The sequence below is a fragment of the Petaurus breviceps genome, unplaced genomic scaffold (genome assembly GCF_028583685.1).
Source record: "Petaurus breviceps papuanus isolate PSGF00001 unplaced genomic scaffold, PetGlider_PUasm1.0 90977, whole genome shotgun sequence".
NCBI lineage: Eukaryota > Metazoa > Chordata > Mammalia > Diprotodontia > Petauridae > Petaurus > Petaurus breviceps.
In genome coordinates this window covers 24,052,583-24,077,807 of record NW_027187391.1, presented here as the reverse complement: position 1 = coordinate 24,077,807, position 25,225 = coordinate 24,052,583, and the positions used below count along the sequence as shown (strand labels likewise).

At 34.2% G+C, this 25,225-nt stretch overlaps 1 protein-coding gene across 3 annotated transcripts in view; it reads left to right on the top strand.

Annotated features, from left to right (window-relative positions):
* NKAIN2 (sodium/potassium transporting ATPase interacting 2) overlaps positions 1-25,225 on the top strand; it is a 1,356,778-nt gene that overhangs the window by 872,881 nt on the left and 458,672 nt on the right. The window lies entirely within an intron of this gene.

Genomic DNA, 25,225 nt, shown 5'->3' with positions numbered 1-25,225 from the left:
AACTGACTTATGAAAGAGGAGAGATATGCACTTAATGCATACTTAATAAACATTTATTTAATTGAATTGAAAGGAGTATAAAAAGGACAGACAGAAGAAAACAAATAAGATAGAAGAGATGATTTGGCCTAGGTATGTGATGTGCAGGTTGATTTGGATCTCCCCAACCCCATCTTACTCAATCTTCACCAGTAATTTCTGGGGGCTCCTAAAGCTGCTTTTTAACTTAAGAATATATGTCTCAGATGTCCAGATAACTGATTAACAATACTACACTTAACTCTCAAAGATGTGTTATCTGGCTAGCTACTGACAGAGAATATGTAACTAGGAGCTGGCAAAATGACGATGATTTTAGCAATTCATGTTATTAAATGCCAGTGTAAAACCATTATAAGAGTTGTTTGTCCTTGGTCCCATTTTACATTAATTGGGGCAGGTTAATCTTTTGTTCTGTTGTTCTTTGAGTTTGTAGTGAAACTGAGATCCCCATTCATGTTCCTCATCCATCAAAGGCTTTGACCTTGAAATAAGATAGCCACCTCTTCTCAGGAGAGAACCTGAAAATGAGGGCTAAAATAGATCTTCTCAATGGCATACAAAAGCTTCATCTAATGAGATGTGTAGTATGAGAGGCCATTTTGTTCACTTGTTTGGAATTTTTCTCTAGTTTATATGTTACCAAATATAGAATTCAACTACAGTCAGAGTCATGAATGTGCATGGGAAGAAGGGGGAAATTAGACTTTTTAAACACATTTTTTCAAAGCAATTAAGTAAAGCCAACTGTTTTACAATTATCCTTTTTTCCTAACTCTCTGATTTACCTTGATATACAAAACTTTTTTTTTTGGCTATAGAAGCAATCCTGGAGAGAGGGGGGAAAAATTCCACACTTGTAATAGTAGCAGAAGGGTGTGAGTAATCGCCAAAACTCATGTATTCTATTATTAGGAAGGGATAGATCTGTCCTTACTAGGACAAAAAGCCCATAATTCTTCAGAGACTGTCCTTAGATGCCACCAAATAACAAATGTCAAATTCTTGCTTGAAAATTCCTTAACTTTAGCAATTAGTTAACATAAAAAATTATTGAGAATTTTATCAGTGCTAGGATTAGAAATTCCACATATTAATTTCATAGTGAGAGATTCTCATTCTCTCTTTCCCTCTCCTTCTTCCTCTCCCTTCCCCCTTCTTTCTCCCTCTCCCTCTTTCCCCCTTTACACACACACACACACACACACACACATGCGTACACACACACACACACACATATATATACACACACTTTTGTTGATCAAACAAGCAGAAAATGTATATTCAATTAAATATTACCAGAATAATTATTTTAGTGTAGTAGGAAGAAAAAAGAGTAATATTTTCAAAGCCATGAGTTCTGGAGTCTAGACCTGATTGCTGCCAACTAGTTGTATGATCTCGGGCAAATTATTTCATTTCTCTTGTCTTAAGAAGGTTAAGGTCTTTGAGGATCTAAAAAATGGACCAATAGTCAATCAGCATTGATTTTAAGTGCCTGCTAAAAAGCTTAAATGGGTTAAAAGCTGGGGATACAAATTCACAGAAAATCTTAACTTTTCCAGTAGAGAAAACACATGTTCTCAGATTAAAAGCAGGATATGTATATGTCAAAAATACACAGTATTAGCGAAAGGGCATGAACAACTGGAAGAATCAGAAAGAAACTCTCAAAGGAGGAAACACTTGAAATAAGACGTGAAAGGAATCAGGAATTTAAGGAGGCAGAGGTGAAGAGGAAAAACATTTCCATGATGATGGATAACCTATCCAAAAGTGTGGAAGTAGTTGACCTACATATGTCATATTGTCTGGAATTATGGTGCCCATGATAGAAAATAATTTGTTATTATTTTATTACCATGGTATCCATTGTATGTGTGCATGTTTAGTTGGGTCCTTTATCTTACTATTCAAAGTAAAAATATCAATGGGGGCTTATGAACTATTGTTTTATTTAGTTTTATTTATTTTCCTTGATTCTTTACATTTACACTTCAATTCTGTTCTTTTTCTTTTGTTTTGTTTTGCAGGGGAAAGGGAGGGCAATTGGGGTTGAGTGACTTGCCCAAGGTCACATGGCTAGTAAGTGTTAAGTGTCTGAGGTCACACTTGAACTCAGATCCTCCTGACTCCAGGGCCAGTGCTCAATTCACTGTGCCAACTAGCCACCCCATGAACTCTTGTTTAGAGATGATTTGTAAAAGGTGGGGTAGTTTTCAGGGAGACTATAGATGAGGGGAGTCCTATTTTTAAGTACTATTCCCTCTGACTAGGTGAAAAAAACATCCATGTTTTCCCTAAACTATTCAAATTGTTTATATATTTTTTTCAAATTCTCCAAGTAATTGCTCAGACTTCTGTTTTTCATTAGCTCTGTAGTCCCATAGGAGATGACTATAGTCAGATCTTTTTACTTTACTGGTTTCACTTGGAAGTTTTAGGGATGGAAATGTAATAGTTTACTTCATTAGCTACTTTTCAGTTTTGATCCTCTCAAAAACTGAGAAAAAATAATTGAATTAGTAATCAATGAGACTTATATGGGTCAGCATATTTCTGGAAAGCAAGGTTCATACCCTAAGGCAAGACACAACTATACTATTACAACAAATCCATGGTGACATTTTGAACTAAACTGGAAATGTGACATTTTTGGAAAATATTAAGTTGTAGGAACAGATTGCTTTAGTCAGACTTCTATGAAAGGTGACTCATGCTATGCTTTTGGATAATTTAATTGCAATCTCATAATTCTGGGAAAAGCACATGAAAAATACTCTTCTTCCCCTTAGAACACCATCTTTTGCACAAGTACTGAAGTGGAACTCAGTAAATTCTTTTTTGGGAATACGGAATTTGTCAGAACTGTCACCACTTTTGCTCTAAATACTCTATAAATTATATCAGAGGTTCTTAATTATTTCTTTGATATCTATGAGACATTTCTTTTGGTGTATTCTTCCCTAACTCCCTTCTTCTTAGGGGGCACAAAAAACTATATAAAATCTAACTAGCTTATAAATAATAATGATAATATTAATATTTAGTTATATAAGGCTCACAAAGAACTTAAATATTGTCTCATTTTACCCTTAAACAACTCTGAAATGTATGTGCTGTTATTTTACCCAATTTACAAATGAGGTGACTGAGGCAGATGAAGCTTATGTGACTTTCAGATCAGTATTAAAGACAATTCAGAATTTGAACACAGATCTTCCTGATTCTAGGTCTAGCACTCTATTATACTGCATAAATAATTCTGCTTGGCAAAATCTTTGTAATATGCAAAAAATTCTTGATGGGTTGGATATATTAACAGATCGTGATCAAAATAACTTTATGACCCTTTACAGAAATAAAAATATCATATAAGAAGTAGTTCATTTTAAATCTATTATTATTCCCTCCTCCTCTGCCCTGGTATATTTGATCACTTTTTTCCTAGTCCAGATGGTGAACTCTTTAAACTGCTGCCAAAATAGAATGATACAGTATGTACATATGTCAAACTGAATATATGCAGGAAATGCAATATGGTCCATCCAGACCTTAATCGAGCCAAATTTAACCAGTGTTATAACAATAACTTGTGCCTATAACATACTGGCATATTGTGGCCTTAAAAAAAAAACATAAAACTTTTACCTAGTATGAATGCATTTCAAATAATACTCTGCATTCATTTTATCAAGGTGTTTAAGATTTATGTTTAATTTCAAAACAACATTGTCCCTCCCAATCCTTCCCTTTGTAGAGCCCAGTCTATATATTTAATCTTCTTTGACATCATCCATTTGTCAGTGACTTACCTTCAGTGTCAGGATCTCAAGATCTAGGTCCAATCCCATAATCTTGGTAGAAGATAATGCTGGAAGTACCTCTCTTTCCTGCAGAAGATATGACCTCAACAACCAGTCTTCTGACTGTTTTAAATATGAAAGGAAAGGTGTTACGATTCTACTTCACTTATTTTTCCCCAGCCTCTAGTTTAACAGGGAGTCTAGGGATTGCAAGCAGAATTGGCCTTGCACATTACTTGTATTTTTAATTAATTTTAATTTTAACAAAAAAGGCAACATCATTCTTTAAAATAGATAAGGTTTTTTTTATTAGCTTACACCCAAAGGATTCTGCTAATGATCTCATTTTTTGATACCCATAATAATAATTTAATATTTTACTTGTATATTTTAATTATCTAAACATTCTGGAGGATATGAAAAAATGCTGTTAGGAGAAGTAAACAAAATTGAAGAAGAAACTCTTTGAATTAGATAATTTTAGATCATAGATTTGAATTAGATGATGATATTCAATATTTGAGACTATTCTTAACTAGTGGGTTAAGGTTAGATATAACCTTATACAGAATCTTCTTTCCATCTGTAATTAAAGCAGAAATCAGGTAATGAGGACAATGTAGTCTCCTTTATCAGTTAAAGATATAGAAGCATTTATAAAGTAAAAGTTCCATAGGGATATACAACAGTGCTGTTACTGATCTTTCTAAGATCAGAGTACTCTGCACCCATTATTCAGTGTTTTTTCCCCTTTTTAATGATCAATGTTTTATTAATTGCCTAGTTTTTATATTAAAAACATTTAAATATCACCTCCCTTTGATTAAAAAAAAACTCTTAACAAAGCAAAGGTTACACAAAAACCGTTAATACAGTGATGTCACATGCCTTGACTCTTATAACTTGGTTCTTGCTATATTTCGAATGGTCTCCTTACCCATCTACCTTCCCAGCATTAATGTATTTTTACAACCCCTACCCAATCCCTTTTCCTACCCAGGTCATATTGTTTCACCCTCACAGTCACATTTATTTAAAGCCAAAATGTACTATGAGGATCATGGAACCCAGTTTCCTTTTTTTTTTTTTGTTAGATGAGGAAATTGAAGTCCACATAATTTAAGTATTTTGACCAAGGTCACACATCTAGATACAGGACAAAACTGTAGATGTACTCTTTCCTTGCCCAGTATTCTCCTACATGGAAATATCATTTGCAGTCCATAACTATATGTTTTAGTAGTGAGATGGAGATCCACAGTGAAGAACAGTTATGGATGTGAGTTTATGAAAGACAGAAAACAAGAAAAAAAAAACAGACAGATAGACAGAGACAAAGTGGGGTAAAGAGAGAGAATGAATGAGAGAAAAAGAGCAGAAAGAGAGAAAGGCAAGAGACACTTATTTGTAACTGATATAATAACCCACTTAATCTATAGTTCAATATCCATTTCTTTGTGCAAAAATACGTAAAATATAGGATCAATTGACTAGTTAATACTAAAAAGAAGTATTTGGGGCTTGGAATATGATAATCTGGAGGTCAAAGGAGCTGGGATTAAAACCAAGAATCACCTACCCAGCAAAACTGAGTATCATGTTTCAGGGGAAAATATGGTCATTCAGTGGAATAGAGGACTTTCTTGAAGAGAAAATTTGACATTCAGATACAAGAAGCAAGAGAAGCATGAGAAGGTAAACAGGGAAAAGAAATCATAAGGAACTTATCAAAGTTGAACTATTAACATTCCTACATGGAAAAAAAGAATAAATGTAAATGATGAAATTTTTGTCAGTATGAAAATAGTTGAAGGGAATAGAAATATATATATATATATATGTCTATATATGAGGGTGTATGGGCATATGAATAAATATGTGAATGTGTGTATATATGTTTACAGGTATACATAGATAGAGGGCACAGGACCAATTTAACAGGAAGGGATGATACTTAAAAGGTGAAATTAAGAGGTGAGAGGAATATAATGAGAGGTGATGGGGAGAGACAGAATGGGGTAAACTATCTTATATAGAAGAGGCAAAGGAAAATGGTTACAATGGAAGGGAAGAATAGGAAGGCAAAAGAGAATGGGTCAACCTTATTCTCATTGAATTTGGCTTGGGGAGGGAATGAAATACACACTAAATAGGGTATCTCATCCTACAGGAGAGTAGGGGGGAAGGGGATGAGAGTGGGGATAATGGAAGGGAGGGCAGGCCAGCGGGGAGGGAAGTTGGAAGCACTCACTTTTGAAAAGGGATGGGAAAGTAGAGAATAGAACAAGTGGGAGGTGGGATAAGAGGGAGGGAAATATAGTCAGTCTTTTACAATATATCTACTATGTTATTGTTTTGCATTAGCTACACATGTACAATCTATACTGAACTGTTTATCTTCCCAGTAAGGGTGGGTGACAAGGGAGGAAGGAAATGAATCTGGAATTCAAAGTTTTAAAATCAAATGGTAAAAGATTTAAGATCAAAAAATATTATTATTATTAATACTATTTTACATGTAAATGGGAAATAAGATATACAGGCACTGGGGCATAGAAATCCACCATGCCCTACTGGAAAAGTTGAAAGGGGTATGGGAGAGAATATGGGAGAGAGCAGATTGGAGGAGGGGATATCCTGTGGGACAGCTTTTTTGGGGGCGGTGAGTAGGGGAAAAATGGGGAGAAAATTTGTAACTCAAAATCTGGCGGAAATGAATGATTTAAATCAGAAGTTAATAAAGCATTTGAAAAATGGGAAAAAAAATTTTGGAGGGGCATTTGGGGTTAAGTGACTTGCCCAAGGTCACACAGGTAGGGTTTTGTGTTAAGTGTCTGAGGCTGGATTTGAATTCAGGTCCTCCTGACTCCAGGGCCAGTGCTCTATTTACTGCACCACCTAGCCGCCCCAGGGGATTATACTATTTCATGTGATATGTTGTTGTTTTTAAAATATTTTCAAAATTCTTGTTTAGTACCTTGCAACAGGCTACGTAATCTGAATGAATGTTACTGCATTCCAAAAAGTCTAATGAAATTGTGAATGTTAATAGTATTTTATTGAAGTAATGTTGATTTATATCTCTTATGACATTCAGAATGATTTCTCATGAGAAACATTTTTAAATGATTTGCGGGTAATGTTCACCTGTTATCTCATTCTGACATTGCCTTGGTTTTCCTTGTCCCCAAAATAGGGGTATCAATTGTTAAGGAGAAAGTAATATATTAATATTACTAAGAACAGAATCTAATGCAATCCATTGATGTGTTATAATGGTGCCATGTTGGAATTCCACTTAGTTGGATAGAAATGTTGAGATTTTCCTTTGTTCTAGAAGTACCTACATTGTAATTTTTAAATTGCCATGATTTTCACTGTCTATAAAGTGTATGATGAATTATTTTTTTCCAAAATCTATTTTATATTTAAAAGGAAATAAAAGCTTTATTTCAGCTCTACCTCCCCAGATTGTTGTTATTATTTTTGTACATTAAACGTAATTCGATGAAGGTACTAATATTTTTTCAAATACATTTTGATATGCATTAAAATATATACAAACATAATTTGGTAGATCTCATTTTATGATTTGCACCTGATTGTTATATAGAATTTTTAAGAAATGATTATTGTTCTGAATAGATAACAAAGATATTTCTCCAACCACTATACCTCTCTGACTTGACTGTCCAAATTGAATTTTATATTATTTTTATCCATTAAAGAAATCACAAAGCTACAAAATGAAATATAAAAGTTGTCATTTTAAACAAGTGTATTTGTACCTGTTTACAACACCTTATAAGCAATGTCATAAGTTCATATGTAAAACATGTTTAGTTCTTATAGTATGATGTCCAGTCATGAGTCAGACAGGTTCAGATCCTTGTTCATGATATTGGGTGGTTTATTAAAACATTTGGAAACTATTCAGACACTAAAATGTGTGCTCACTTTAGATGCTTTAGTGAAGCAAAAAATTATAAAGTTTCATCTCAAAAGTAATAACAATGCATTGAAGATGATATGTTGAGAATCTGGCTTTCTTATAAAAATAATATGATAGTTTGATAGTACACACACACACACACACACACACACACACACATATATATATATATATATATTCATATGGCATTCAACAATAACCTTTCTTTTAAAAATATATTTACTATTTATCTAGAAACCTTCTAATGTACATCAACTTATATGTTTCTCTTCTGTCATCTTTGATGTGGATATTTTAAATTTCACATGTCATTACTTCTGCAAATCAGGGTGAGATTGCTTGGAAAAAAAATAATCAAAATTAATTTGAATTCCTGAAATCCAAATCCTGATTCTATGAACTTTAAAGATTTGTATCTTTGTAGGTACTTTTTTTCCTGCTGTTCAGGGTTTTGATTTTTTTTTTAATAATCATGCTTATATTTAGAACTCTCATGAAGCATACTCTGCTTACTGAATGGATGATCAACAATAAGTAAAGAATATCCAACACTCCAAAATACCTCTGCTTCCATATGCATTCTAAGATTTAAGTTCCCTCCTCCCCAAAGGAAAAAAACAAACAAACTGGGTATAGAAGAATATCTTTCCACTTATTACCTAATCATCTTCACTATATTATCATTAATGGTGAGAAAGGCACATGGCAAATAACATAATAATCACTTTTATATAGCACTTTAAAGCTTTGAAATTGCTTTCATATTCATTACCTCATGTAATTTTCACTGTGACTTTGAAAGATGATTGGGTCATATGTTATTATCCCCATTTTCTACATGGGAATTAAAGAAGTTAAGTATCTGCCTAACGGTTCACACTTTTTCAGTAGAAGGACTTAAACTCAGATCTTTCTGATTAAAATTACATTGACCTTTCCATTATGACTTCTTGTTTTTGTGTTTTAAATAATTATATATTATTTCTTGCTTGTTAAGTAAGAATAACATTATTCAAAATAAAAAAAAATAAAAGTTAAGAATCTCCTTGAAAAAATCTTGATATAAAAATATTTGGAGACTTAATGGTCTCCAAATAATAATTTCATAATCAGATTACTTTTTCTTTTTTTTCAATTTTAAACATTTTTATTTAAAGTTTTAGTTCAAATTCTATCTTTCCCTCCTTCTCTCCCTCTTTGAGCTGATAAGTAATGAGATATAAATTATATATCATGTGCAATCATGTAAAACATTTCCATATTAGTCATTTTGTACAATAAGACTCAAACTAGAAAAAAAATGAAAGAAAGAAAGTGAAAAATAGCATGCTTCAGTCTATATTCAAATGATTTCTGTCTGGAGGGAGATAGTATGCTTGACCACTAGGCCTTTGTGATTGTCTTGGATCATTGTATTGCTGAGAATATCTAAATCATTCAGAGTGCTTCATCAAACATTATTGCTATTACTATGTACAACATTCTCCTGCTTCTGGTCACTTCACTATGCATCAATTTATGCAAGTCTTTCCAGGTTTTTCTGAACTCATCGTGCTTATCATTCCTTATACCACAATAATATTCCTTTACAATCATATATCACACAGCTTGTTTAGCCATTCTCCAAATGAGGGTCTTTTGCTTTCCAATTCTTAGCCACCACAAAGAGAGCTGCTTTGTTGAGAACTTTTGGAATCCATCATTCAGTTAATACATATTTATTAAGCACCCACTATGTGCTAGGCACCATGCTAAGCACATTGTTGTAAAATGGCATCTGAATAGCAGTCTTGTGAAATTCATGTTCACCTAGCAAATAGCATGGTAGATAGAGAGCTAGCCTTGGAATCAGGAAATACTGTTTGCAAGCCTTATCCCTGTATGACCTGTGTGATTAGACAAGTCACTTAGCACTAGGCAGTTCTTTAAGTCTTTAAGGTACAGAGAAGATGCATAGTATAAGGATTTCCCTCATATATTGCTATAGTTTTCCTATGTCAGTTCTAGTATTTATCCTTTTCCCTCTGAAATTTATAAAGTTTAAAACTGGCAGGAAACTCAGAAGTTACCTAGTTAAGCCTCCTTATTTTTATCGATGAAGAAACTGAGGCCCAGAGTTTTGGAAGAGATTCAATCCCAGCTCATCTGTCTCCAAATCCACTGATCTTTCCATACTGACATGAAGCCAATGGTATAATATTGTCTAAAGAAATAATACTCAGGAATTCAATATTGAGATATAAAGTAGAATCTTACCAATTTTAGCCAATAAAGAGGCCTGGATGATTGAGCTTTCAAGATAAACAGATTTAGAAGCACGATTTATAAAATCAAGAACACTCTATCACAAACTAAATGCTTTTTATTGATTTTAACAAGGGTAGGTTTTATTTCAAATTATAAATTATATCCTGCTGTAAACAGACTGCAGTATAGCATTGGGTAAAGGAGGAATCCTTCTTAATGTGTGACCTTGCTGTAGGTCTTTTTATTCTTGATGGTTTTTTTTGCTTTCAAATGGAATAATACAGTGCATTGTACATTTAAATACTTTAAATATTTGTTGAATGAAAAAAATATGGTGAATTTTGCTTTCCATAACAGCACATGAACCAATTCTGACTAATGAAAAAGATGTTCTTACTTAACATTTTCTGGGTGACTATGGTTGAATGTAGCATATGACTACTCCAAACTTCAGGAAATATAGAAAGTATAACTTCTCTGATTGATCTACAGCATCTTAATAAATTAAAACCAATCTGTGGATCTCCTGATATAACTGGGAAGAGAAAGGAACAAATGCTATGGTAATGGGAATTTGAAGATCCTCCCTGCCCCTTAATAGGCCAAATGTAATCACATGGAGCCCATGGGGGGAGGGGGAGGAGCTTGCCGAAAGGATGGAACAGGAAGGATGGAGCAGGAGAGCAGAGGAGAGCTAGAACAAAACTAGGAGCAAGCAGTGTGGAGGCAGAGCAGCTAGCGTGAGTGAGATAGGGGCATTTTTGCTTAAGGGGAACTGTTTGGTTTTAAAGGCCTGATGGAGGGAAAGCTTGGGAATGTCGGTCCTCACTGCACTGGTTATATGTACCAGCTTCTTCGTTGCTACGACGGATTTGGCTTCCTGGTGTTGGGTTTCAGCTTTCTGGTGTTTCAATAAATGTTTTGGTTCTGGCTTAAATGTGGTGAGTCTGTTATATTTTGTGACTCACAACTACACCAGCATATTCATAGCCTCCACGGGCTCTGTCAATATCACATTGGTGTTATAGTTGGCTATGAGGATGGATTAACAAAATATCAGATCTCTATTTGGAGGCAAGAGGACTTTTGAGAGAGAGATGGATATCCCAGGATGGGAAGATTATCCTTATTCCTCCCAAGCAAGAGGATGGGCTAAAAGCACAGGCCTATGTGAAAACTGGGACCCTAGGCTACAAAAGAGAGAACCCAGAGATTTGGAAAGATGTTTGCAAGGAATACCAACTTAAATCCTAAGAAATTCACAGATTCACTAGGAAACTTCTTCAAGGTCATAGCCTGAAATCCATGAAGGTTAGATCAAGAGACACAGTCTCTTCTCCCTATTTGCATACTTTGGACTTGTTGCTTCTCAAGTCCAAGTAAATGTATCTAAGCAATATATTTTAAAATACTGCAAAGGGTAGTATCCTACTGTCATGATTGTAGTAGAATAGCCATGTTCACCCCTCTCTCAACTCAAGGTTACAGAAACCTGAACTCAGGCTATGCTGTGTACACATTTTCTTATAATGAATAGCATCTATGACAAGTCCCAGCACTTGGTCATCACTCAGAAATCTATTGAATAAATAAATAAATGATTCATTCATTCAATCAATCAATCAGCACTATTCAGAAGCTAGTTGGGGGTCTCTTCAATATACATATACATACACACACACAAATTACAATGAAAATGGAGAAAGGAGATAGTTTTAGCAAACAAGTCTCACCATAGGTCACAGCTTAGAACATAAATGCTACCTTCCTAGAATATTGATGCATATTCATTGGATGCATGTGTGTATATATATATACATATCTATATACATATTTGTATATACACATATATAAAGATATACATACATATATACATTCATGTTACTTTATTATCAATAAACAAGTTTCAATATTATATACAAACACTAATATTTATAACTTATAAGTGGCATAACCATTTGAAGTATTAGAGACAGTAGTTAGAGAACTAGCCTTGGAATAAGGAATCTGGGTTCAAATCAGGCCCCCAAACATATTTTAGCTGTAAGACCATGGGCAAATCTTTCTTTTGCAATCAATTCTGTAAGACTGGATTGTTTATGTGTATTTTAAAAGTGTATTTCCACACAGAAAATTCTCTATTGAGATGAATTCACAATTCTAGACCCACCACACACTGTCTGTAAACAGACATACACACAAGTCTGTTTATAGCATGCATGTATATGTGTGTGTATGTGTGTGTATACATCAAGAATAATTTTTTCAGACAGATAATATTCTTCAGTGATAACATGCACTAATGAAAATAGCTACTATTTAATCATTCTTTCAAAATAGTTTGTTTTTCAGTTGTGTCTGATCCCATTTGGAGTTTTCATGGCAAAGATACTCGAGTGGTTTTCCCTTTCCTTCTCCAGCTCCTTTTGCAGACAAGGAATTTGAAGCAAACAGGTTTAAGTGACTTGTCCAGGGTCACACATCTAGGAAGTATCTGAGGCCAGATTTGAACTCAGGGAAAGTCTTCCTGACTTCAGGCTTATCATTCTATCCACTGCATCACTTAGCTGATGCTGCCTCCACCTTCCCTCCCCCCCCAAAAAAGTGGGATGTGTAAATGCTACCACATAACAATGAAAATAAATTTTTTACAGAGGCAAAAGAATTATTGACCACTTTAATGACTGATCATTGGCTACTCTTGGACATCATTAGTTATATTATTACATATCAATTTTACTAATACCCTTTCAGATGAGAAATGGAGATCATAGTTTCTTAGGTCAGAAGAGTTGTTATTTTTCTAAAATTAAACTTAGAAACTGGTACAATCCATAATAGTAACTAGATTGTCTTTAAATTGCAAAAGCAGTAATGTACAAGAGTAAATACTGGCTGCATGTCTGTGTTATGTTATTTTTTTTTCTTTTAAAACCAAAGGTCTTTTTCCTGATTTCATGGATATGTAATAACTGCCTTCAGTAATTTTAGTGATCAGTATTTCTTAATTCAGGATCTTAAAGACATATTTGGTTTTGTTTTTAAGTGTGTGAACTCTAACCTGTCAATTCAACCCTCTATAACTTGGTGCTGAGTTTTCTAAAAGAGGGGTCTGAGCTTTCCTAGGAATGACCAAAATAATTTTATATTTTAGAGAAAATTTCTGAATTAACATTTTCATTTTTTTCAGTGAAAACATGCCTAAGTCAAAGTAGACAAAGGGAAGATTAGCACAACAAATCTATTTCAACTGACAGGGAATAAAATGCAGATATTATTAAATATTTTGCACAAATGAGGTCAAATTTAATTGACACATGAATTTTTATGGGATGATCTGCGAACATCACTTGACAAACATGACGCAGTACTTGTGTGATGGTGCTTGCAATATTTAAACAAAAAGCATAAGTTAAGTTAAATAATCTTTGAGAGAAAGATAAAATTAACATAATATCTATTACATTTGTCAGTATCTTTCATTTGGCAAATATAGTATAAGCTGATTTAAAAAAAAACCTATGACTTAAAAAATTGAAATGACATGAATGTTTTAGATGAGTGTTTGAAATTTTAATAATTAAATTTAATTTTAAATTAAATTAAAATTAAGTTGTTCTAATTTTCTATCTTATTTTCATATGAAATAAATATTTTTTCATGGTTGATTAATGGATAACAGTTTTTGAAGACCAAACCCACTGGAGTGACTAAAATCAGTACAAGAATAAATACTTTTATGTAGCAAAAATACATAAAGTAAAAAGTCCAAATCCAGAAAATATGATCCACTCAATCATTGGGATTTATAAGTACCATCACTGGAAACAAGGAAAGACCACTGTGTTTATTTTGCATGTATATTTAAGCTACAGATAATTTGAAGCATAATACATTAAAATGACTTCTTGAAAGTGTACATGCAAATAAAATAAGATGAAGTATATTGTGTATTCAAGATAAAAGACATTTTCTATATAAAATTAGGTGTCATAAACAAATAAACTATTCCCAAATTCACACCTGTGACATCAGAAAGATTGCTTGCATTCTATAAGATTAATTTCAGAACTATTTCACTCAACAGCAAAAATGTTGACATAAAAATAATACTTCTCAAAGCATATACAAAATATCTATGAATGGTTATACTTGCAGATAATAGAATGAGAAAGTAATTTCTCCATAAGTCCAAAGATATTTTGATTAAAATAAATCTAAATTATTCCTATTTTTCATTGCAAGTAGATAAAGGAACTGCAGAAGTGCAGACCTAAAGACTTTTTAGGGGGAAAAAATCACGTTTTATGGTTGGCCATGAGCAAAAAAAAATATTACTTTGCTGTCAACAATGGGGTAATGAACCAGTCACATAGTTAGATTCATACTTAGAACAAATGGGCTGTTGCTGAGCTTATAGTATTTAAGCCTTTTCTACTTGGTGAAACATGAAAGAGCTTGTGTGTTGTTGGGTTTTTTTATATAGCTTTGAAGAACCCCAAATCACTACCAGGTCACAATGATTAGGACTAATAGGGAGTGATCAATAGATGGGTGAGTAGGAGTATATGCCCAAATGATATTTTTGTTGTTTCATATCTGTGATTTCATTGGTGTCTTGAAGTCTCAGTGAAAAAACTCTTTTCACTCATGCAGATTACCAACATAGCTGTAATTTACTGTATTAGGCATTTGCCTGAGGGCCCTAAAAGATTATGTTACTTGTTCTTGGAGTCTCATTTTTCTTCATTCTGAAGTCAACCCTCTGTCTACTATAATACTTTGTACTGTAAGTTTAGAGTGGATGAAATCAGCTTGATTGTATGACTTTTTACAGGATTACATAGCAGGCTGAGAACAAGAATAGAAAAAAATCAGTGAGTGTTAGCCATAGTTTAAGATTATAAGATAAAGAATAGAGGAAAGTTTGTATGTAAATGATTGCATAATAGTGGCTAGTGAATCATGAAAGTGGTAGGCTTTAGTAGGAACGGAGAATATGATAGCAAATGAATACAGAGTAGGAAAGATTTATAGGTAGAAAGGTCTAAAGAACAGCATTCACAATTAGGATAAGAAAGAAATTCAACATGAATAAATGAATGGAAAGGTGAAAGAAGAGGTTGTGACATTCACAGTCTTGTAGATGGTGCAGGTGAATGAAGTTTGAGGTCTAAGATCTGAAAATGAAAGTATGTGGCTTAGCATGGGTGGAGAAGGAAGTTGCTGGAATTGAAAAGGTTGAGGAAATGCAAGGTCAAGTTTCAAGGAATTATCAGCATGAATATTAAAGGAGATGGGATAAAAATATTGTATATAAAACCTAGAACACTGAGAAAATTGAGTAATTTGAAGGTTTTTAGGCAATAACAAAGTTGGAGAAGGTGTTGATATGATTATATTGTGTGGATTTCAAGGGAGAAAGGTTAGTGAGAGCAATGCAGAGGAATAATCTGGAAACAATACCCCAAGGTCATGTAATGAATGATGGGGAATTGCAGAAGCAGTAACTTTACATAGAGATGGTTGAAAAGGAAATATTTCTTCTACCTATCCTATTAAAATGGAGATTTCAGTTAAAGTGATGAAATAGTAGAAAGATTGGAAGAAAAATTTTAGCCTATGCAAAGGTGAGATTGTCATCACATGGATGAGGGCTATAAAGGGTACAATGGAATTGAGTAGGAGAAGGATTAGCACAGTTCTCTGCTAGAAAAAAAAAAATAAAGCTTGTGGCAGACCATGAGTCTAAGACTATATCAACATATGCACTGCCAGTACCATTTGAGAAAGTCGCACAATAATCTTTTGTTCAGTCTCAATAGCTGGCCCTTCTACCTGGCAGACCAGTCAGTTCAAATCATTAGTTCCATATACATGTGTCAAAATGTGTCAGAAATATCTTAAACAAAAGGTTGCCAATAACTCCAGGCTCAAATTTTAATCATTGGAGACTCAAGAAGCAAGGTTTTTGTAAGGACCTAGCATAGGGCATATTGTGGAATATATATGAGTCTTTTCATCTATGTTTACTCCCATGGCTAATGATCAACATCAGGGGTCTCTTTTAATTAATACAAGGCAAATAATGTAGCTCTCCTATTAGGAGAGTAGGTCTATTACTGTGTGTGTATGTGTACATATACATTCTGCCAAGAATTCAAACATTCGAAAAGAATTTACTAAATGTTTACCATATTTGTGTCCTGTGCTATACTCTAGGGATTTAAATAAAGTAAAAGAAGATTCTGCCCCTCCAGGAGCTTACATTCTAATGTGGGAGACAACATGGAAATAATTAGGCAGATACTGGATGGAAGGCAGGGGAAGATATTAGCAACTAGTTGACTGAGAAAGGCTTTGCTGCTATAGAAGTTGTAATAACTTTCTTGAAGGAAACCAGGGGAACTAAGAAGTGAAGATAAAAGTGATGAATATTCCAGCCATGGCAAAGTGCAAAAGTAGTATGCAGAGGTCATATAGTACTATGTCCAAGAATTACAATCAGATCAGTTTATCTGGAAAAAAGAGGAAGGGTCAGATTACAAGGAGAATTATTGGCAAAGATTTGCTGGTTTAATTTGATTAAATTTTAAATATGGAAAACAAAATGTAAAATGTGAAGTATAGATTTATTTCACGTGGTTTTTGCACCATCAGTGCCAAGGATAATGCCATGCACATAGTAAGTCTTTAATAAATATATAATGAATTGAATTAATGATATTATGTGTAAATTACGAGTTAAGCAAAAAAAAAAAAAAAAGATCCCACAGTTTCCAAAACCATACCATCCTGCATCTGTAAAGATTTAGCCTTTGCCTGAGTAGTTAGCTATTTAAGAATGAATAAGGCTGTTGAAATTTCACTCCAAATGCTGAAACCCAAAGTAATATTCCTATAAAACAATCATAGTTTTCTTAAGGAGAGACACAATATTCATCTCCTTATCTAAATAGTCAACAAAAAGGCAAAAGACAATGGAACAAAGCGTTGATATTTTTAAATTCTGAGTTCTCTGCTTTGAAACAGGACCTGCTGTGAATGGCCCAGAATATGTAAAACTTTGTATGCCTTGTTAATCATTTTTTTTTTCAGTTTGTTCATTTGGAAGCAGGATGGTCTAGAACTGTGATTTCTATAATGTAAATAAATATTAGTATGGAAGAACCCATCACCATTACAGGCAAGCAGATTGATAATGATTTGCGAACTAAGTTGCCCAGGACATATGGAGGTTATATGACTTACTCAGGGTCACACAGATAGCATATGTCAGAGACTTCGACCATGGCTTCCTGACTCCAAAGTTAGCCCTCTATCTACTGTGCCATCTTCCTTTCAATCATATCATAAGTGAACATAATTATAACTAAATGCTTCATTCAAAAAGCACTAGGCACCTACTATGAGCCTGAAACTCTTCCAGGCCCAGGAATAGAAAGACAAAAAATAAAGCCATGTTACCAAGGTGTTTGCATTCTAGTGGAGAGAAACAGATTATAGGAGAAGAAGTAATTGTAGTTTTCATTCCAAGATCATGACTTTCTCCATCATGGTTTTGATATGTCACAGGTCAGCATAAGAAATTAAATGAGAATTTGGGGGGAGTTTTGCCGAAGCCACAGATGACACACAAAGACCAGCAGATGATACAGAAAAGGTTTAGAAATTCAGAAATACACAAAATGTATGTATAGTAATGTATAAAATCAAGAAAAAAAAGAAGGAAATCCATGAATCCAAAAGAGTTCTTCTCTGGTCTGAAGGGATTGTAAAAAAAAAAAATTTACACAGATTTTCCAGACTGAAGGGGTGCCATGCCACAACCATGATGTGGAAGGCATAATTGTACAAAATAGTCAAAGTTGGCAGAAAATAGCATCAGAAGGGGGAACAGAAGAGCTCGTCTGTAGGATTGGACATTTGAGCTGATATTTCAGGATTCTATGGAGTCTAAGTGACCTGCATTGATAGAGGAAGTTTCCCCAACTCAGAGTTCCCTATACCCAGGAGAACAGGACAGATCACAAACAAGCTTGTCAAAGCCAATTGTTCAATTTTCAGTGAGAGCATTTGCTCTTTGGAAACCAGCAGATCTATCCGTCAGGGCTTGATTTATCGCTTTATTGACTTCTTAGACCTAAGAAAGTGATAGAGAAAATTTTAATTATACTGACTAAATTTAAAAGAGTCTTAAGTATATTCGTTAAGAATTTTTACCAAAACACCCTTACTGATATCAATGAAATCAAAAGTCTTGTCCTGACCCTAAAATTTTCTGTGATATGAATTTCAAGGATTTTAAAATATAAACTTCTGCAATAAATAATTCAGCTAAACTCAGTATCTTTGCCAAAAACCTCATCCTTGCTTCTTCCTAACTTGCCTATTTCTGTCTCCCTAATCTCCCAGGTTAGGAAACTGAGAGTCATTCTTGGTTCTTCCCTTTCTTTTATTCCTTATACACAATTAGCTGTCAAGTATTTTCAGTTCTTCCTCCATAACATCCCTCATATATATGCCCTCCTTTCCACTCAAACATCCACTAAGCTAGTTTAGCCTCCTATCATTTCTTTCCTGCATTATTATTAAGAACTTCATAATTATTCTCCCTGCCTCTGCTCTCTTGTCTCTACAATCCAGACTCCACATGGCTGACAAATTGATATTCTTAAAGAATAAGCCTGACCCTGCTCATAAAACTTCAGTGATTCCCTTTTGTCCATACAATAAGATTTAGCCTCTTTTGTGGCCTTATGGCATAATTGATTAAACATTGCATTTCAAGTCAGAAAGAGTTCAATCGAAATTCAAACACTTCCTATCTGTGAGACCCTGGGCAAGTCACTTAACCTCTGTAACTTTATGGTCTTAGAGAGTTATCACAGAGATGTTCTGTAACATTTCCAGGATCACAGAGCCACTACAGGTCAGAAGTTAATTCTTTTTCTTTTCTTTTTTTTTTTGTACATTTTGTTATTTTAACTCTTTATTGTTCTAGAAGGAAGACATGAAACAATACACTATTACTTGGGAAGTTACAATTAGGTTTTTGTTTCTGGTAAATCTTATCATAAAAGAACAGTTGCCTAGCTCTGGACTTTTAAATTACTTTGAAACAGAAATTCAACAGACAGAAAAATCTAAATTCTTAGAATTACAAATATTCTAAAACTATGCCATAGAATTTTTAAAGAAGGGATTCTTAAACCAAGGTCTTCCTAACTCTGTGGTCAACTCTCTAATCATTAAGCCATGTCATTATAATCACTCCAATAAAAGTCTACTTGTTTGGTGGGAGAACTGAATTGATGGGGAAATGATGTCTCAAAAGAAATGTACAGAAAGAAATGTACCAGAGGAAAAGTTCTTATGCAGCTGCATGGGAACCCTGAGTGAGACACCTTAAAGTATCCATTTAGTCTTCAAATATACTAAGCAAAAAGCTCTGAAGGCCTGCATATGTATGCCGAATAAAATATTATAAGGTTCCCAAACATAGGCTATTCCTCAAAGAATTACCTGGCAATGTCTTAAAATGTGGGAAGAAAAATAACAAATTTCTTATAAAAATTTCAGGGGAAGGGGAAAGATAAGATAAGCAAGGAGAATCTAAGTAAAAGCATCACAGTTTAAGTAAAGAAGACCCTGAGGCAACATCTACAGGTAATTTCACTGCAATCACTAAGCACATGGCCTGCAGCTGGATAAGTATTTTATCAGATTTTGGAAGCTGACCTTCCCTTCTCTCTTTGTCCCTTCTATCACTCAAAATGCATCCAACATTTGAAGTCCCAGAGAGGGGCAGGCTGAAATTGCATGGATTTAATATTTGTACATACTTTTACCCAGTAGATTTTAGCATTTAGACAAGATAACAATTGCTCTCACATAACAATAAGGAGGCTTATGACTTTTATGTCAGAAACATTCTGGAGATATCTGATAAACTCAATTTATAAATGTATGTATACATATCTATACATTTTTGTTGTTTGAACTTGAGAAAGATAAATAGAAACTTTCCATTTATGGTTTCATCAGTGTGGGCCACTCTGATAAAGAAATCCCCTTCATGGATGGAGATAGATAGCTCACGAGTACCATAGTATTAGAGAGTTGTCTACATCATTGAGAGATCTGTAACTCATCCAAGGTTATGGTACAGAATCAGAGATAAAACTTGAACCAAGATGTTCCTGATTCCAAAATCATCATACTACTCACTATACTGTCACAATATATAGTCTCATGTATACATACACATGTATAGGTATATGTGTATATGTACATTATATATATACATAGTACATATGTACACACTAGATATACAGGCATACACATACACATGTATATATGTATGCATATATGTACATCAACTAGGTAGCACAGTAGATAGAGTGCCAGACCTTAAGTTAGGAAAATGTATCTTCCTAAATTAATCTAGCCTCAGGCATTTATTAGCTGTGTGACTTTGAGTAAGTCACTTAACCCAGTTTGCTTCAGTTTCCTCATCTATAAAATGAGCTGGAGAAAGAAATGGAAAACTTTTCTTTGCCAAGAAAAAATGGGGTCATGAAGAGTCAAGTATTACTGAAACAGCCAACCAACAGCATATATAAGTAAATATATATTATAACCTATACAGATAAGATGCTTGTTCCATAAATATTTGTTACTTAGCATGGATGATTGTTTTTCCCTTTAATAATTTAACAAAAATGAGGGTTAGAGTGGTTGCGGTTTGCCTTGTTCCCACTCCAGAAAAAAAAAAAAAAAGCATAACTGGTTGAAAGTTAAGTTAAAACTGATCAATTTGACTGTCCTTTCCAAATTGTAGATATTAAGTCCTATTTGAAGAATTAATGATACACCTTGCTTCCTTCTACATTATACCTAGAGTTGAAAATATCCTTAAGAGATCAGGTTGTTTCTGGGGATTATTGGAGGGATCAAGGAATTCTAGCTTGGTAAAGCATGCCTAAGGTTTTCTTGGTCAGATTTTCCCCAAATGCCCTGTTTTTAATTCAAGTCCCTTGGAACTCTCCCCAGGTCTCCAAGAAATATTTGAAGCAGAAGAAATGCCCAGAAAAGGCAGGTTATTGCCAAGAAAGACCAGGAGTAGGAAAATGAAAGACAGTAAAATTGCTATCCCCTAGGTTAGCCTGAAATGATATTGTCTCAGTCATTAGTCATTTGCCACAGACATTAGTCATTATCAGGACCACACATTTGAAATTCATCTATGTAACTCTTGTTAAATTGGATATAATGGTTAATGCATTGATGCTTATGCTAGGTCACATTATCACTTTCTGAAACAACATAACAATTTTCAATGCCAATGAAATTTATTAAACTTGAAGATTAAAAACAAGCCCCAAAGATTGAAATATGTAAAAGACTCACAAATCTTCTTCTAGGAATTAGATGGAAAAGCTACTAAACTAAATGAAAGATTCCAAGAAAAAAAAACATTTTAATTAAAGATGTAATATCTTTCAACAACTCCATAAAAATCCTGAATCTATTGAAAAGGTAACAACCATTATCCTAAAATGAAACTGTGAGAAGCTGATGGGCCATAGTCAGAACAGCATAGCTGGCCTGAAATATATTCCCTCTCCCCTTTTTGCATATTAATAATGACAGGTGGTGCTGGAGATAATTTTAACCAGATTATGGTGAGCTGTAGTTCAGATTCAGACTTTTTTTTTAACGCCTTCCCTTGCCTAGTATATAACTGAATACACTTTAAAAATGCAATTCTTCCTAAACATATTTGAAGATTTATGTGAGAGAACTGATGAGGTACTTCTTTTTTGAAAAGGAATTTTTTGAAAACTTGAAGTGTTGATCTTCCTGGAAAGAAGAGATTCTCAGGTTTCTAAGGCTGTGAAGTTACCTGTTGTATATGGTGAAGTTCAAAAGTAGAGTTTTCATATTATAGATTTTTTTAAGAGATGACTGTACAGTAAAGGTCAATTGTAATCTTTGGGCCTTCTCATCCTTGAGCTTAGAGGTTCATCAGTGGTTCTCGTTAATTGCTTGGGCTCTGATATTTGTACTTATTAGAAGGAAAAATATAATTGTCGATATAATCTTCAACTAGGAAACTTTGGTCTTATTTTGGAACATGTAAAGCTCACAAAAAGACTTTACAATCCTGTTAGCTTTTCAGACAAGTTTGAATCAACTGAATATATTTTCTTTATAGATGGCATGCGCATGCATACATGTGTGCATGTGTGTGTAGGTGTATGCATGCATGCATGTGCATGTCCGTGGGCATATAGAGGGACAAAGTTGTACCTGCAGCTGTAACTTTTAATAGACATGTCTGCACATCCTCCACTATCTTCACAGTACTTGTTTTGTTCTTATCCCTCCATTTTATTTCCACCCAATCATTTTTCAAGGCTGCTGCCATTTCCACTTTAAACCTCAGCTCATTTTTCTTCAATTTGTTTCACAATTCTTCCTGATAATAGATAGAGTATCTGAGGTGGAGAAAAGAAGTGATGTCATTTGAAGGTGGCTATACACAGCTTATTATACACATTAATAAATATAGTCAGGGTTGAGTTTACCAATTGTACAGTCCAAAAGATACCCAGGTATGAATTCTCCGACTATTATCAGCATTATAATAAATAACATTAAAATGAGCATTTTGATAAATCAAAGAGAGAATTTGATTAAAATTTTTAGGAGATAAGGGTGGCTAGGTGGCACAGTGAATAGAATACTGGCCCTGGAATAAGGAGGACCTGAGTTCAAATCCAGCCTCAGACATTTAACACTTATTAGCCGTGTGACCCTGGGCAAATCACTTAACCCCAATTAATTATTAATAATTAATTAATTATCCCTGTCTTCCCCACTCAAAAAAAAATCAAAATTAAAAAAATTTAGGAGATGAGAATAAATGATTAGGACAGGAACTGGAAGCCTATTGTAATCAAACTCCCATCTACTGAAACATTTTCTAAATATCTGGTCTTTGTTTACCCTCCTTAGATAAACATATAGAAGTAAAAAGGAAGAAATTCAGTGTTGTTATTTTCTTTCCCTTTCCTTCTTCCTCTGTAATCTCCAAGGTACTATAATAAAGATTCATCATTTAAAGTAAGTCAGTGGTGTTTTCTCTAACCCTTAAAATGAATATGGCATATTCCATAAGTTGCTTCTTGGAAAGACTGGGCTAAATAATTTAAATAATTATAAAATGTTACAATTTGAAGGGACTTGATAGATTATCTAGTTCAACTTCTTCCTTTAGCAAATGAGTAAACTGAGATCCAAAAAGAGAAATGATTTACCAAGAGTTACACTGAATGAAAGAGCCAGGATCTGAACCCAAGGCTTCTGATTCCACATCTATGCTGAGTTAACTCATTCTTTCAAAGGGTCAAATGACAATTTGTTCATCTGTAATGCCAATAATGAGCAGCTCTCCTGAGGACTGCTGCTATGAATAACTTTAAGGATCTAATCACATAGTACAGTGAACTCTCTATTTATTCAGCAATAAACTAAGGCATAACATTCAAGAAACTAAAGCATAACATTCTCAAAAGGATAACAACTTATTACTAAGGTGGCCACAGTCTTAAACAAAGCATATCATTTGTTGTATCTTTTGGTCATATTTAAGAGGTAACAGAAAATACTAATACCATCCCCCCATCTCCTCAGTCAATACAAATTATCCAAGTAAAGTATTCTTTCATCTTGACTAGAGGCTGGCTTCCAATCATCCTTAAACCAATGATCCTTAATGGGTAGTAGAAAGTAGAACACCATACACCCCTAGGTCACAGTAAGATACAATATCATCAGTCAATACAGAGTGTCCAAGTAAAGTCCTCTTTCATCTTAACTCAAGGCTGACTTTCAAACCCTATGCCCTCTCTTCCATGAACTGACTACTCCCAAGCTCTTGCCTGGATTCACGTGTAGGCAACTCTCCCAGCTTTTACCTGGATTCACATAGGCAGCTCTGCACTCCTGTTCTGTATCTCAGCTCATGGGGACAGCTCTTCTCCAAGCTCTTCACAACTTCTGTTTCTAGGAAAACAAAGCTTAACAGAGCTACAACAATATTTACACACATTAACAGCACTATCATCTGAATTCACTTTCTGCCTGACAAAGTAACACAAATCAACAGACAATGCTTCTGTCTAAGAAATCAAACACAAATCAAAGTCTTCTTTCAGGACTTCTGTAACAACAGCAAAGTGCTTCTATCTCACTAAGTATCATTAACACAGACAGAACAACAGAGTGCCAACATCGCAAACATTTTCTCTCTTAGCTCTGCTCACTCCCAGCTGTGCTTTAACTTTGCTCTGCTCTGCTCCTTCCTATTCCACCCTTCCTGCCCTTTCAGCAAGTTCCTCCCACTGTGGGCCCATGTTATTACTTTATTAGGCCTATTAAGGGCAGAGAATGTCTTCAACCTCCCTTAGACCTACTAAGGGCAGCACAATGTATACTGTTTCCATCAGAGACTCTTGATATAATCAAAGGTGAGGCTCAAAAGCATTTGAATAGCTGAAACAAGCAGCAAAATACTACTTTGCTTGCCATTACATGGTCATAGAGAGTAGATGAACATGTGCTTCATATTGCATCATGAAGAAATGTGTCATTTAAAGGAGGTATTATTTTGTTCTTCTTTATACTATGTCAAATTATAAGAGTAACCAGATTCAGAATAGGTGCACACAGTCTTTGTGTCTTATTAATAGAAAATAACATAGAGCAACCAAAAAATATTGCAAAGCACTGTGTCATCCAGGTTGTTAGATTGTCATCCTCCTAGAAAGTTAAGCCTACCAGATAGCGCTTACAAACAGGAAACCAGCAGTGCCAGAATTCAGTTACTGATTGAAGATGTAAAGGGTGGAAACTGATAGCATCCCCCCACTTATTGCTTTGACCATTTGCTTAAATCAATGTGTGACTAGAAATCTGAAAGAAAAAAAAGACAGAAGATTGTTTTCTAAAATGATCCCTTTGACTCTTATATGTTTGTCAAAGCCTAGACAAATACCCTAGTTGAGGGCTGATGTTGAAAGTATTACCAGTGTTACAGTTGTACCATTCAGGCACCAAGTGTTTCTAGGATGTAGAAATTCAGGAAAAAAAAAGAAAAGAAAAGTGATGTGAA